The sequence below is a fragment of the Hesperophylax consimilis genome, chromosome 8 (assembly GCF_061612785.1).
Source record: "Hesperophylax consimilis isolate HC1 chromosome 8, BYU_Hcon_1.0, whole genome shotgun sequence".
Classification (NCBI taxonomy): domain Eukaryota; kingdom Metazoa; phylum Arthropoda; class Insecta; order Trichoptera; family Limnephilidae; genus Hesperophylax; species Hesperophylax consimilis.
In genome coordinates, this window is record NC_142843.1 from 26787735 (window position 1) to 26803444 (window position 15710).

The following is a 15710-nucleotide window of genomic DNA, read 5'->3' on the forward strand; positions in this document are numbered from 1 at the left end:
ATGTTATTTTATGTTCACGGGCCGGCCCTAAGGCAAACGGCGCCTGTCGGGAATACAATTTTGACTTCCCTTGTCAAAAGCAGTAGACGCCTGGGTAGGTGATTACTTTAATCAATAATACTCGGATGGTTTGTGAAGCGCCATTTTTGTGAAAAATAATCTCAAGGGCGATGTGTTAGGACTGTTAGGTTACAGGTATTATCGGCGCCTTGGCGCCTTAACGATTCGGCGCCCGGAGTGGAGTGCTCTAATTTCACCCGCATAGGGCTGGCCCTGGCTATGAGAGAAATTTATGTCCGTCAAGTTGCTCTCTGGTAGGAGCCCTGGCAATTTAAGCCTTGTGATAATACCACTACTAAAAAAATATTGATGCACCGGTCCATAGCTACATTAAGTTTATGAAAACATTGAAAATCCCCTTACCAACATATAATATTTCATAAACACAAACTATTCTAGACAAACTACGTTTCTTCACATCATCCTCATATGGCTAGTAAAATGCACGATCACACAAAATCCCCATTCTCAAATCCTCCATTTTCAAAAAAACTCCTTTTCTCCCTTTGAAATCCAAAATCCCCCAGATCTGGGTGCTTCTCCCCAGACATACCATCACCGAATGGAACGGAACGTCAAAGAATACAGAAGCGGAATGCAATTTTTAACGGTATCTACGTAGTACGTACGTCTACATTTTCATAATATATATGCAGACCGTAGATTACGCAGAATGCGCAGAATCCAGAATGTGGATTGTGCAATGAGCGATCATGAAACAGGCCAGTGCGAGTGCATCAATGACTAAATAAAATGCTTGGAGTGCACATTAAATAATGTTGCCGTGAGAGCTGTATTTTTCACAGAACTATCTAGGTGTCCACCTATTTATTTTCATAAATGTATCGAATTGGTACCTATTTTGTTTTGGCGCTTTTTTTCCAAATGTTTCGGGCTTTCACCCTTCAAGTGTGTTCTAGGCCATTATTTCAAATTATGGAGAGAGGAAGGTTAAATTATTTTAAATGATTATTTTTCGAAGAAGCAAAACAAAACAACTGATGACGGCCATATGTTATTGTTGCAATCGTTTTAGCGCTTTGCCCATTTGAAAAAAAAATGTTTCGTTTCATTTATTTATTATAGAGTGGATACGGTTTACTGGAGCGCCAAAAATAACCTCTCAGAATATTGACATGAAAACAGATAAACTTTTAAATTTAAGGTGAAGCTATAAGTGAAATCACTATTTAGATTAATCCTTACTACGAATCGGTATAGGTTATAAATATTTAAAATATGCTATGGATACATTGAAGCTTGTTCTATCGCTTCCCTTGATCAGAATTAAAATAAAATTGTTAATTACGTCATGAAAAATATAAGCGCAAACTACTAAATAGTTAACTTTTTCACGAGTTCACTATGAACTCGTATCAGAAACAACTTTTGAAAAATACTGTTTTATGGCAAAGTTTATTTTCTTCCACTTTCCTTGATTAACTTTTTCCGTTACTATGAAATTATTCACAAAATAAATAAAAACCACTTTGGCGCTTACGTCAAACATTTCTTGACTGAAACGTTGTATTGTATTCTAGTATATCTACAGAAGGTGAGTGGTTTATTTATGCAGCGGAGAGTGGCAACCAACAGACATGAGATATGTGGCAGTTTTTTAATGGTTTTTTCCCTGTTGACATAATTTTGGCAGAAGCATTTTTAATTCTCAAACCGTGAGGGTAAGCTTGTGTTTTTTCTGATATTATTATTTTTCGTGGCCAACATATTATACCTTTTAAATACATCTATTTGAAATTCACTTTCGTTTTATTGAATGAATGATAATATACGCAATAGATGTCGTTCCTAACAAATTGGGATTTGACTCAACTGTTAGCGCGGTTGGTTTTAATTTTTAGTAAAATCCAAATACATATATTAGATGTGTCAAAGAATTTACATATAAAAATGCAAAAATCAGTCTTTTTAAATACATATAGGATTACGAAAGAATTTTTAAATATTTATATTGAGGGATCTATAGGATTTATAGGTCCAATTAGAAGTTCTACCGAGCCGAACCCTCTGATATGAAAAGATCTGGAGTCAGTGAATTATTTTCCCATTTGATCTCTGGTGATTTGACGTGTTGTTCTTGTATTGTTTTGTATTTATTATGCTTATATAATGCACTTGCATTATGTGGATTGACTAGATCAGAGGTTCCCAAACTTTTTGGCCCCGTAGACCACTTGCCAAATTATTTTTTTTTCCGTAAACCCCCTGCTCCGAATATTGAATTTTCCTAAAACTATTAACGTCCCATGTGATAATCATTTATTTTTTTAGTAAAAATATTCCTTTCCCTTCCCTGCCCAACAACCGTGGCGTATAGTTGCTCTGTCTTTACATTGTGCAGACAGAGGCACCCTTGTGAGGTATTACACCAAATGAAAATGAAGCAGGATAAGCAACCAGAATTTCTTTCTGTAGCTAGCCCTACAGAAATGCACCTTAAGTTCTTTGTCAGTGCTTATTCCGGTCAGTTATTTTTGTCACATGATATCCGATTCTTCAACGTTGCATTTCCACAGTCAAAATGTCCTCAAACTTAGTTTTGAAGTGCATTTAAATGTTGAACGCTTAGACTAATATTAGACTAGACACCTACATTGAAAAATAACCCCAACACAATTTTGGTTTGATTCACGTGCACATTTATGAAAAGGCCCACTCATTTTGTCGCAATGAGAAATGGGCACTGTGCATTGCATTTTGCCTTTTGTTGGTCTAGAGTTTACTTATTTTGCTTCCCAGCTATGGCTGGGCAAGTTCATTTTTTCAATCACAAAAATAACCACAGACATAGGAATTAATAGACGAGAAGATAATGGCGAGGGGTAAAATCAACTGTTGAAGAACGAAGGGGGTTAAGCTGACTGTGATTCGTCAATAAATCAATCTGACAGTAAATAGGCATCTCGCATTATAATATCACCATTTAGTTCTTAAAAGTAAAATCTGCTTTTGAATGAATAGACATTTTTACATGGGAGCGCAAATTACTCGCCACGTTATGAACTAATTTGCGAAGTCCAAATTCGGCAAAGTAAATTTCTTCTGTTTGCAGAGTCGTAGTTAGTTTCAGAGTATTTAGTTAAGACACTTTTACAAATGTTTCATAATGTACTTACCCCAGTAAACAACGATGAGCACACTTGAGAATCGCTACATTGTGATGTGATAGTGTATGTTTCTAAAACTGATCCATATAATACGGTGTGAATAAGCTTAAAATAAAGTAAAATAATGCTTACTTATGGAATGTAATACGACAATTGGGTTTATTCTCTTTTTCACATCTATTTTTACAAGTTTTCATATCACAAGTCAACATTTTGCCGTGTTATTTCGTAAAATGAACCGATGATGCCTCGACCATAGTTCGCACAAGAATGATGACGTCACGTTTTCAAATTTCACTTGAGGCCATACGCGAGCCCAGCCGGCTCCAATGGAACCGGTATGGGGAGTGGGGATAATACGCTTTTAATCACTTAGGGCAGGTCTACTAATATTCATATGTCTATGAAAATAACCCAGTTCCAAATATTTTAAAATGAAAATGAAATGTAATCAGCTATCTGAATACGAAAAAATACAAGTACCTTACAAATAGCTTGAAGGCAGCGCATCAACAAATGTTAGAAATTAATAGAATTTCACGATCGACAAGTAAATTTTTTTCGACGTCATCTTTCGAACTCCTAATCATAACGTCATGCAGTGTGTGATACACTTTTAACGAATACATATAAACAATACGACATGGCACGAGCCTGGCACATGATAATTATTGATGTGTTGGTTAAAATCACGCGTTTTTACTTGATACACGCAAAAAACTTCAGAATTATGGATTATTTATTTGGGCTTGTCTCTAATTCAGGGTTGTATTAAGTCCACAAATATTTGCGTATTAAATTATATGAAAAAATCGCGTCGTTGAGTAATTTATTTTTGTGTACTATGTTAATTACATTTTTCTTTGTATTGAAAAAAATTATATTACAAAGTATATATCTATATTACACATACCTTTTTTATTATATATTGAGTATTTTTTTAAATGTTCCCTTAATCAGCGCAACAACTATTACCGACAAGCGATGTTGTATAATAACAAAAATGTGTTGTTTTTTGTCATATTTATTTATATAATTATAACTATTGCTGTGGAGGTGATGAAGGTGGTGGAAGATATGTTACATGATAATTTTTAGATATAGGAATAAATATTTTCTATATACATTCCGATAATTATTCTTAAAATGTCTTATTTTTGCTTAGGTTTCCCCACAAACCGAGAAAAAATTGAGAAATGGATATAAGCAATCCGGATTCAACTATGTGAAAATAACTGGGTAATATTTATTATATATTGTAGGGTTACAAGTACGGAAAAAAATGATTATTTGCTAATTTATTTAAAAAAAACGGATTGCTGACCATTAACGAATGAATGAACAGGTTTCTGGTTGAACTTTTAGTAAATTTCGAATACATTAATTATCACGATGTCGGAACAGAGTTTTACTAATTTATTTAAAAAAGGGATTGCAGGCCCTCAACGAATGAATTAACAGGTTTCCTGTTAAATTTTTAGTAAATATTCGAAAATACATTAATTATCACGATATCGGAACACGTTGACCGTACCATCATCAGGAAACCATGTGTGCTCAAATCATTTTCATCCCAAACGTTTAGACTACTTTGTTTAATGTTTGTACCTGGACTAGTTTTCTATAATGCTGTCTTATAAACCTAACAAAGTAGTTAAAAACAAAATAACTTTTCATTTGATTAAAGTGTCAAGCCACAAAGTAAACGCTTTCTTTGATAATTATATACTATTTTATATAAATAATTTTGCAAATTCACAAAAATTCTGCTCAATAGTAAATATGTGTACGTTTCCCGTTATGGTTCAATATGTAGTGTATGAATCCAAAAAGTAAAAATGTGAAAATAAAAATCATTTTGTTTTATTTATTAGTTTAAAAAAAATGGTTTGGTGACGGCTTTGTATTCAAATTACAACAACACCTGGTAACAAAATGAACGCTGTTCTTGATTTCGCTTACGAATTTGAACGCTTGTACAAGGAATTTAAATAGAGTTGGGTTGTCAAGTTCATCTCCATATTTGAGACGTACGCTATGTAGTGTCATTTTTTAAATGAATTTAACTAGACATGGCTAAACAATTATAATACATCAATGGTTGAACGTCATTATTACCCTGGACGTTTTTCAAAAACAAGTTGGGGAACTAGGAAAATTCGCGTCTTCCAATGTGCAATGTTTAACTTTTTGTTTCAATTTGACCGGTCGGTGGCCGAGTTGACATCGCGTTTGGGTCCCACCCAGGCGTAGTGTGTTCAATTCCTCGGCTAGAAAGTCCTCCATCACAACACAAGCAACATTTTCAGCTTACTGTGGTGGTAGTAGGAGATTTTCAAATAATATTAGGTTATTCGTAGCCCGGGAATGTTTGTCTTTCTTTCTAAAAATTAAAAAAATAAATATTAATTCTGACGAGAAAAGGAACGTACACTATTTATATACCTCAATTAACAACTTTACGAAATATAAAAATACAAATATCAAATAAGTAATTTATCAGTCTATATATTTGTGTTAGGTCTATTGTGTCATTTACGGAACTCCTAAATGTTGACTTGAGGAAAATGGGGCTCCGCTCGTATGTACCCCCATTTGAATCTCGTGGACCCCCAAATTTTTTTCTCGCTGACATAGACCCCCAGCATGCCGATAACGACCCCTAGGGGTCCATATAGACCACTTTGGGAACCTCTGGGCTAGATGATCATTTGTGGAAAAGTGTGTGGAAGGGTTTAGTTTTTCCTGCGGGGAAGATTTATCCCGGATATAAAGTCGGAAAAAATATACTTCAAACATTATTTATATTTATATTTTTCAATATATTTATTAATAAAAACAGTACCTATTAAAGAAAATGAAACTTCGTTTTTTACAGTTTGATTTTTTTTGCAGCACATCTTTTTATGAAAAATTACAATGAAAATGCAGCTAGGTCATCGAAGTAGTCAGTTCAATTCCTCTACTGGTTAAGTTCTCCATCATGACACAAGCAACATTTTCCGCTTACTGTGCTGGTAATTAAGCTGCTGGTAAGTTATTTGTAATCCGGGAATGTTTGCCTTTCTTTTAAAAAAATACTATTAACACTTCCGGCGGGAAGGGTAGTTTTACCTTTTACGCCGGATTTTTATAATTTTATACTGATATTTTATCAATCTCTTTGTAAGGGTTCCAACTTCCAACTATATCTTTATGTATTTAAAGAATTTGAATCAACTCCGCGACATTTGGTCATTTGTGTGGAAGAATGTTTTATCAAAAAGAAACTATATATAAACCCGTAAAACGTATAACACATCCTTCCACGTATCGCATCGGAGATGCGGAAGTTTTTGCTGGTTTTGTAATGATACATAATTTTTTTTCAAATAAAACGTCACTATATGGCTAAATATTTACTTTAACTTCAGTTTATACAGTCTTATTACAAAAGTAGGCTTTATTTTCACATAGGATTTTTTAAAGTTGGAGTGTGGTGACAAATGTATCGAAAATCTTAATAGATATATATATCATTTTAAAAGATATAGCTGTTAACAAAATCCATTTCCTCGAATTGGACTCAGATTGGATTTTGTGCTTGAAGTGTGTTATAATATTATGCTCTTCTTATTTTTAATGATTATTCATATAATATATCTACAAAAAACATAAAAAATTAAAACTAATTATATTAATCAGTAATCCCTAAAGTTGGAGAATTATTGGCTGTTGAAAGCTTAAGGTTGAAAGTCAACGCTTTCACAACAACTGCTGTTGTCAAAAAAAACTCCGGTAGTACGCGTTCACCAGTTAAAAGGGGTTTTAGCAAGCGTATGGCACGATCAAAGGCTTGTAGGTTATGTAAAAAAAACATTAAATTCACCAACGCGTGAAATTCGTCTGATAACAAAAATGGTTTAAAATTGTACTCATTGCAAGAAATTTTGTGGATATGTATAGTTCAATAGAAGAAAAAATAAGGTTAAAAAGATGTACTTACAATAGCATTAATATTTATATTTTTGATTGAAAAATTATGTATATTATAAAGTACTTAGGGAAACTTCAATAATTGCTTGTTTGTTTTTTAACTCCGCAAATAATTATTCAATCGTGATTAAAAATTATCCTAGAATAATAAAAATTGCCTCTATGTCTTTGTTATGAATCACTCAATCAAATCTTAGGGTCAGAATGAAGAGCCTAAACAAGCAATTTTTCATCTCGTTTTTGTAGTTTTGAAAGATTTGGAAACTGAAAGCATACTCCTCTCCTAAGTTTTGTTTGTAAAAAAAAAAGTTTTACATCAAACGCAGATACGTACATAAAACATTATACTTTTGGTACTGATTACATCATCTGGTAACTTCAAACTGGTTTCGTTAAATTTGGCAAATAATTCAGTCGATCTCTATATAGTATAAAACATAGTTGCTATCAGCGTCTGTCTTTTTGTACGCTTAGTTCTTCTAAACCAGAGGTTCTCAAACTTTTTCCCCCCCTAGACCACTTGCAATTTTTATTCCGTAGAACCCCTGCCTGCCGAATATTGAAAATGCCTTGTGAAAATCATTCATTTTTTTCGTAAGAAGACATGGGCCTTGTACACGTGTACATGACCACTTGGCCGTGGGATGTGTTGTACGCCAACTTTGGCGGATCAACCCGATTTTTTTAAGCTTTCATGCACACATCAATGGATCTTAGCGCCAACCCGCCAAAAGCGTTCCGGTCGTGAACGAACGAAACCCGATTAAAGAGCAGGTTTACGGGACCCGCTCACGACGCACAGTGTGTCGAATCCCAATCTAGCTCCCCTTTATTCATTCCCATACTCTAAAATCATTTGTTTACAAGATACCAAACTTACAGAATTACAAAATACGTCATTTTAAAGGTAATTAAATAAGGAACAGTTTATTAAAATCGCATAATTTAAAAAAAATATTTACGTAGAAAGGCTTCAATTTTAATACTGAACAAATTAATACGTATTGGAGTGCGTTGATGTCTCTTTCACAACTTCTAAAGAATTATGATTTTTAAATAAGATATCATTAATACTACTTTGCATTTTAGATCATTTTGAAGATTATTAAATACAAAAGTATTTAAAAAATAAAACGTATATAAACATTAATTTTCAAGCTTTTCGCATGAATAAGAAGAGATTAAATTTTTCTTGTCTTTTCAATAAAAAATCTTCCCAATACTCCAATTTCAATTGAACAACATAAGATACTTATAGCCTTAAAACCTCCGTCATTTTGAAAGTAATTAAATATGAAAGTGTTTAAGAAAAAAAATCACTTAAAATATTATATAGGTAGGCAGTGTAGGCACCGCTTTAAGTACTTTACTAATATTAATACACGTTAGAATATTTTTGTCCTTTCAATAATTTACCCTTCTACTCCATTGTCGTTTTTGTGAACAAGTTAGCATGTTTCGAGTCTTACGTCATTTTAAAGGTAGTTTAAAAAGAAGGAGTTTTGTGTAATAATATATTTATAATTATTTTTTACACTGGCAGGCATCAATTTAAATATTGTTTGTACCTACAAAAACTTAATTGTTTTAGTATAATATTTATACGATCAAAGACAGAGCTTGATTTGCCGTCAATGTTGCTTGTGTGGAATAAGGTATATTATTTTTTTTAATTTTTGTGGCATATCGCGGCGATGATGAAAATAATTTGCCCACCATTGAAGCAGCATCTTTTTTACCAGAAACCCGTAGAGATGCTTGAGCCACCATGGATATTTGTGTTTTGTTGGAGAACTGAAGGATTTTTTTCACTTCTTTTGCTTTGGTTTTTTCGCAACAATCCGCAAAAAGTTTTTTTGGGCGACCGCGTCTGGAAGCACTTGTAACGTTTAACGTCGTATTGTAACTATAAGAAGGTATTGCACCATAAAAAATATCACTAAAATTAATGTCTTTGTTGAGTCAAACGGAATAATTATTCACAAATTTATGAGCACGTCTTCCACTTTTCTTCCAACGCATGTGAATTCCAATGGTCACTACACTAATCGAATGTTTAAGTGATTTCAAAATATCGTCAGTAGGATCTACAAAACCAAAATGTCGAATAACATGACGTAATATCTTGTTTGCTTGGTCTTCCTTCGGGTTTCGTAACCAAATATCGAATATCGTTCGGTTAGAAATTGATGGCTGTATCACTGGAATGTGAAGAAATGGCATGAAAACGCAAACAGATGCAGAAAAATTTCAGCCAAATGAAATAAAGATGAGTCAACCTTACGACTAATTTTTCAATGAAATCATAGAAATGCATAGAAATAAACTTTCAGACCATGTAAACTTTTGAAACCAGATAAATGAATAAATATTGCTTTATGTTATTTTTGATTAAATCTTACATGCAATCTGGAAAATATAAATGGTCTAACACGATGAAAAAAATTAATGCATACCTTGATTTGTTGCCTCCATTTCACAGAAAAATAATAAAATTTCACACAAATAAACCACAACCATTCAGCGCAGACGTTCAAAACAGACTGTTTATTGGGGTACAGCGCCGCAGCTCAAGTACAATGGACTTTAAATGTGATCAAACCTACCCCAAAGGCAATAAAAATAAAAATATTTTGCAGTTTTATCTACCTGGGATATTTAACAACTCAATGCTGAATATTTAAAAAATATTTGAAATACACCAATTTTGTATTAAAGGGGAGCTAGATTGGGATTCGGCACACCGTGCGACGCTAGCTGGTTGCGAGCGACCCTGGTCCTGTAAAACGATCGATTGGCCAACTCTAGTTTAGACCTGAATTCTCTTGGGCTTGTTATGCATCTTAGTACCTAGGAGTTTATTCCAAGTGATTGGTTTATTTATGTTCCAAGCCTTCGGCCCAGATGCTCCGAAAGCGCGATCTCCAAACTTAGTATGTGTTTTTAATCATTTTAGTAGCTTACTTCGCGATTTTTTTCTATCGAAGGAATTTCAAACAACTACCATTTCGGCTTTACAAATTTATATATATTATCTTAAAAAAAACATATATTTATTTAGGTACTTAAACATTTAAAGTTTTAAAGAGATACGTTATAAATCGGTAGAAATTCGGAATGCGTAGGCCGGCTCTTCATTCTGACCTCAGCCAAAAATTTTAAGACCTTTTTGCATCCCCGTTTGGGTGTTGAACACTTTTGCAATAAAACCCACAAACTCACAACGAAATCGAAAGCATTACAATTGACCTACTTTTTGCTTGCCACTTTGAGATTTCTACAGCACGTATGTAAATAACGAAATAAACTTACGCTCTTAATTAGACTGACAAAAGAGAAGTACCTTTGTGACAAAATTAATAAATAATTATACTAAAAAAAATAATATACGCTGGTGAAGACAGCAAAAAATTCTGAAAGATCATCAGCACAATAACAAACAAAAGCACAAATCGAAAAGTACCAAAGGAAATCTCATCAAATCGGAGAATTACCTATGATACCGAAAAAAAACCCAAAACTATGTGGTAATATTTAATGATTATTTTGCAAATGTCAGTACTTGCTCGTAATATTATCATTGACAGTAAACAAACTAACCAAACCAACCAGAACAAAACACATTTTCTGAGAAAGGTTTCCACACCTTTATTTCAGTAACTAGATAAGAAACAATATATCAAATCCGATTGAAAATAAGCTGGGTGTACCGCAAGGATCTGTATTGGGTCCGATATTGTTTATACTCTACATAAATGATATGGTAAAAATATTAAAACATTGCAAAATAAGACTGTTTGCAGACGACACACTAATTTATATTGCAGAAGATAATTATGAGAAAGCAATCAAAAAGATAAATAGTGACTTAGAAACATTGTCAAAATGGCTCAAACTAAATAAATTAAAACTAAATGTAAATAAGACAAAATACATGCATATAGGCAGAACAAATACGCATGAGGAACCAAAGGTTTCTATAAATGGAGAAATCATAAAAAAAGTGGAAGAAATTAAATATCTAGGTGTTACTATAGACTCAAAATTGAACTTCTCAAAAAATGCAGACTATACAATTAAAAAAATTGCAAAAAAAATATCATTTCTTGGTAGAATCAGAAACAAAGTAAATAACGAAACATGCCAGATAATATACAATACAATTATATCACCACACTTTAATTACTGTTCAAGTATTCTTTTTCTCTCCAATAAAGAGAAAATGAAAAAAATGCAAATACTGCAAAATAAAGCAATGCGAATAATACTTAAGCGCAACATATACACACGGATAAGAGACATGTTAAAGGAGCTGAATATTTTGACGGTGAAGCAAACTGTGTATTTGAATGTACTTATTTTTATACATAAAATTAACTTAGGGATGATGTCTAAGGAACTGAAAAGAAAAATAAATTACAATAACGAGATACACGGACACGGAACGAGAAATTCTAAGCAAATTAGATTGCCAACAAGAAAAAAAACAAGCACCCAAAAATCAACTCTATAACAAAATCCCGAAGGAAATTGCTGTGATAGAAAATATTAATAAGTTCAAAAATGAATTAAGAAAATATGTCTATCTCAATTATTAATGTTTCTTTTTTTGTGACTTTAGTGAAATATTTAAAGAAAGATTATGTTTGCCAAACAATGTACATGTTTATATGTTTATAAAACTATTAGCACACACGAAGATGTGAGCTAACTTAAGATTAATAAATAAATAAATAAAATAAGTAACTGACAAAGATTTAATACTATAATAAGTATAAGCCCTGGATAAAACAATATAACGGATACAACATTAAAAGCCGTACATTATAGGAAATCAGCAAACGAATTACTCATATAATTAACGGTTCCATGATAACTCAACACAGTGACAATTCAACACACTTTTAAAAGTGATATAAAGTCATTAGAAACGATGAATATATTTTTTAAACCTAACCTAACCTAACCTAACCTCCTTAACCCAGTTAATAATGTTTTTGTTTCATCACTTTCCATGGCTTTATTTAACTTTTTAAAGATGTGATGAATTATCATTGTGATGATTTATCCGGTCACCTAATTAACACCAGTTTAAAAAAAGGTGTATTTCCAAATAATTACAAGAAAAATATTGTTAATCCAATTTTTAAATCTGGTGAGGAAGAAAATATTTCTAACTACCGTCCAATAGCTCTTACATCAAACATAGCTAAAATTTACGAAAATTTTTTTAAGAAACAACTCAACATAAAAGACAAGAAGATAATGAGTACACATCAATTTGGCTTTAGGGACAATCTCCGCACACAGGATGCAATTGCTAAACTAACATCGACAATAATGCAAAAGTTAGATAATGGAGAATAGTGTCTTGGTATCTTCATTGACCTCCGCAAAGCATTTGATAACATATTACATTCCATAGAAACTCATAGAAAAACTGAAGCACATTAGAATAATATATGGAATAGCTCTATCATTGTTCCAAAGTTATTTAAAAGAGAGACCCCAATATGTCAAAATAAATAATACCTTAAGCGAACCCGAAACCGCATATTTTGGCATACCGCAAGGAACTGTCATCGGTCCAATACTTTTTACTATCTATGTAAATAAAATGTTCACACTCGCAATAGTTGGAGATATCATATTGTATGCGGACGATACTGTACTGATAACAAAAGGAAAAACATGGGAGGAAACAACGAGGACAGCAAAAATCCACACTTCCGAGTCTGAATATAAAAAATAATGTAATCACGTGAAATGTTTAACGGGCAAAAATAGAATTAAGTATTTGGGTGTTATACAATCAAAATGAAATGAGCAAACAAAAAATACTATCTGAAATCTAGAGTAAGAAAACTAATTTACATTTTCATTAGATTGAGAACCATCCTTGAGAATTAACCAGTATGATTAGAATAATATATTTTCCTCTTGCCCAATCTATATTGTAATATGGTATAATCGGTTGGGAAGGGACTTTCTAAACCAACCTTTTGCCTGTAGAAAAGATTCAAAGGTTAATTTTGAAAATCATCCTAAGAAAACCATCAATATTTCCAACCACGCAGCTGTTTAACTCTTTTAGAGTTCTTTGCTTAGACAAAATTTTCAAAAATAGTGCACTGTTACAAATTCATAAAACCATTTCAATTCAACAATTTCTACAAAAATAAGCAACCGATCAAGATCACGTGGTAACTTAGAAATCCCTAAATGTAAAACTAGTGCTTATCAACACCATTATACTTATCAAGGTATAACATTTTTTAAATAATTATATGATCCCATTTGTAATATGATTGATTGAATCGTGTTATGAACCTAACTAACCATAACGCCGTTTCTCCGCAGATCTTCATACATGGTTATGAAACTAAAGGTAATTGATGAATTAATTAATAAAATATAAACATAATATAATATATTTAAAAAAAAACGATTTTGAAATTTTTTTTATAAGCTTCGAAATATTTCTAATTTTTCCCGGGAGTGTGATTGATAGATTTTATTAGTATTCGTTTATTGCTGTTGCATTTTAATTTCTTACAATATTGCCATCTCTGTCTTTGAACAACTTTTCTTACGTAACAACTCCAGTTATTTTTATTTCTACATCTTATAATTTCTATGTTTAACAACTATTATATTATATAAGTTAAATTTTTTTAAGTTTGTAATTATCTTTCTTATTTTCTTAATTATATTGTTATTTAAATCTATGTAAAATTATGTTATTTAAATCTATCATCTAGGTTTATAACTATTTGTTAATTTTTATGTCCATCAATTAATGAAATTTTACACCTTTGAGTACTCTAAGTTTATAACTTATTTTTACATTACCATTTGCCATACACGACATCTTTGTTAAATTTGTAATTTTGCGACCATATAGTTCATTGTGATGTTTTTGCTATGAGAAGGTGTCTATTGGGTATAATACGTTTGGGAACCATACATTATGGCAGTGTAAAGGGAAATTGCCTAGCAGCCATCTTGTAAGACTAACTTTTGAACTGATTTGTATGCCAAGTGGTATATAATGAACTATTATGATTTTATTTTTGTGTTGTGAACGCAGTTATAACGGCTTATGATTTTTGGTTTATTTTATGAGACAGGGAATGGGATACATCATGAAAAAATTTCTGTAGGTTTTGGCATTTTTCATACATCTTCCGCCTCTCCCGGCGGCTTCAAATTGTTCTCGAATTACTCCGTCCAGAGCGTGGACATAAAAGCCCTGAAAGTTTTTTAAATGTCATAGATCTTGGATAATTTTTTCTTTGATATTCACAATCCAGCACCTAAATAATATATTATGTTGACTACCTACCGATTTTTGTCACCAATTTTCCGATATTTTCAACTCACATCTACTGATTTTCATTTCCGCGGCATGGTATTACTGTGAACAGTGCATATTCAAGGTCACTGCATTACATGGTTTTTGTTTCTTCTTTAATTAATTTTGTACTAATGTATATTATTTTGTTGGTTTGTCTTGTTAACTTATAAAAATTTTCTTTTTTATGTGAACACTGTCTCAACTGCTCGCAACGGTCTGGAACCAGTAAAAGTGTGTCATCCCTCCAATTGGGGTATGTTGTGGGGCTGCAGGTAGTGGAGAGAGGAAGGAGGTGGGGAAGAGTATGGCGAGGGAGTACCAATATTGTACTGACTGTCAATAACTATCTATGTAAATTAATTAATTCTAAATAAATAAATACATTATAGAACAGGCTTTTGGAGCAAACTGGTTAAAAATGCTAGCATCATAAACCTCCTTTAACTTCTCATCTACTCCCTACTAAAACACTGATAATATAAGACTTGTGAATGATTTTTATTTTTTTTAGAAAACGTGCATTTCTTCATTTTTTATTATTTATTTAAGAAAAAAGGTGGCATTATTTGCGTTTCGAGTTTGTATATTATTGTACTGACCGATGTCGGCAAGGTAAGATTTAATTATTTATGTTAGTCGTTAACATCTGCCTTCACCAAAGTTTAAATACTATTTTTCCTTATTGAACAGTAACAAAATACTGAAAAACTAATATGACTCTAGTCTTACATTTTGACGGTTAAATTGATGTTTCGAAGCTCCATAGCTTATCAAGCAAACGGCGTTCTAAGCTTAAGTTAGTTTCTTTGAACTAGAAAGGCCTCCGCTGAAAAAGGTTAAAAAATTTCACCATCTCGTAATAACGAATTTTTGAAATATTATAAAAGAAACCTTGTATTGATTTGTAGTTCCCATTCAAGGTCGTCATTGCCACTTTACCAAGCATTTAACCCTTACCACTCCATTATTTTTTAATATTTTTTGTCAGCCAACTCTAATTTAACCCATTGGCCTCCGAATTGTTTGGCTAAAAAATGATCCTTCACATCCGAATTAATTTTGTACCAAAAGTTAAAAGTGCAGTGGTGTACTAAATCTTGCATAACTTTTAAACTAAACATGCGAACGAAACAATCTTTTTAAATTTACTTGTGCATTGAATCAAGGTATGTAAAAAATATATGCATTGT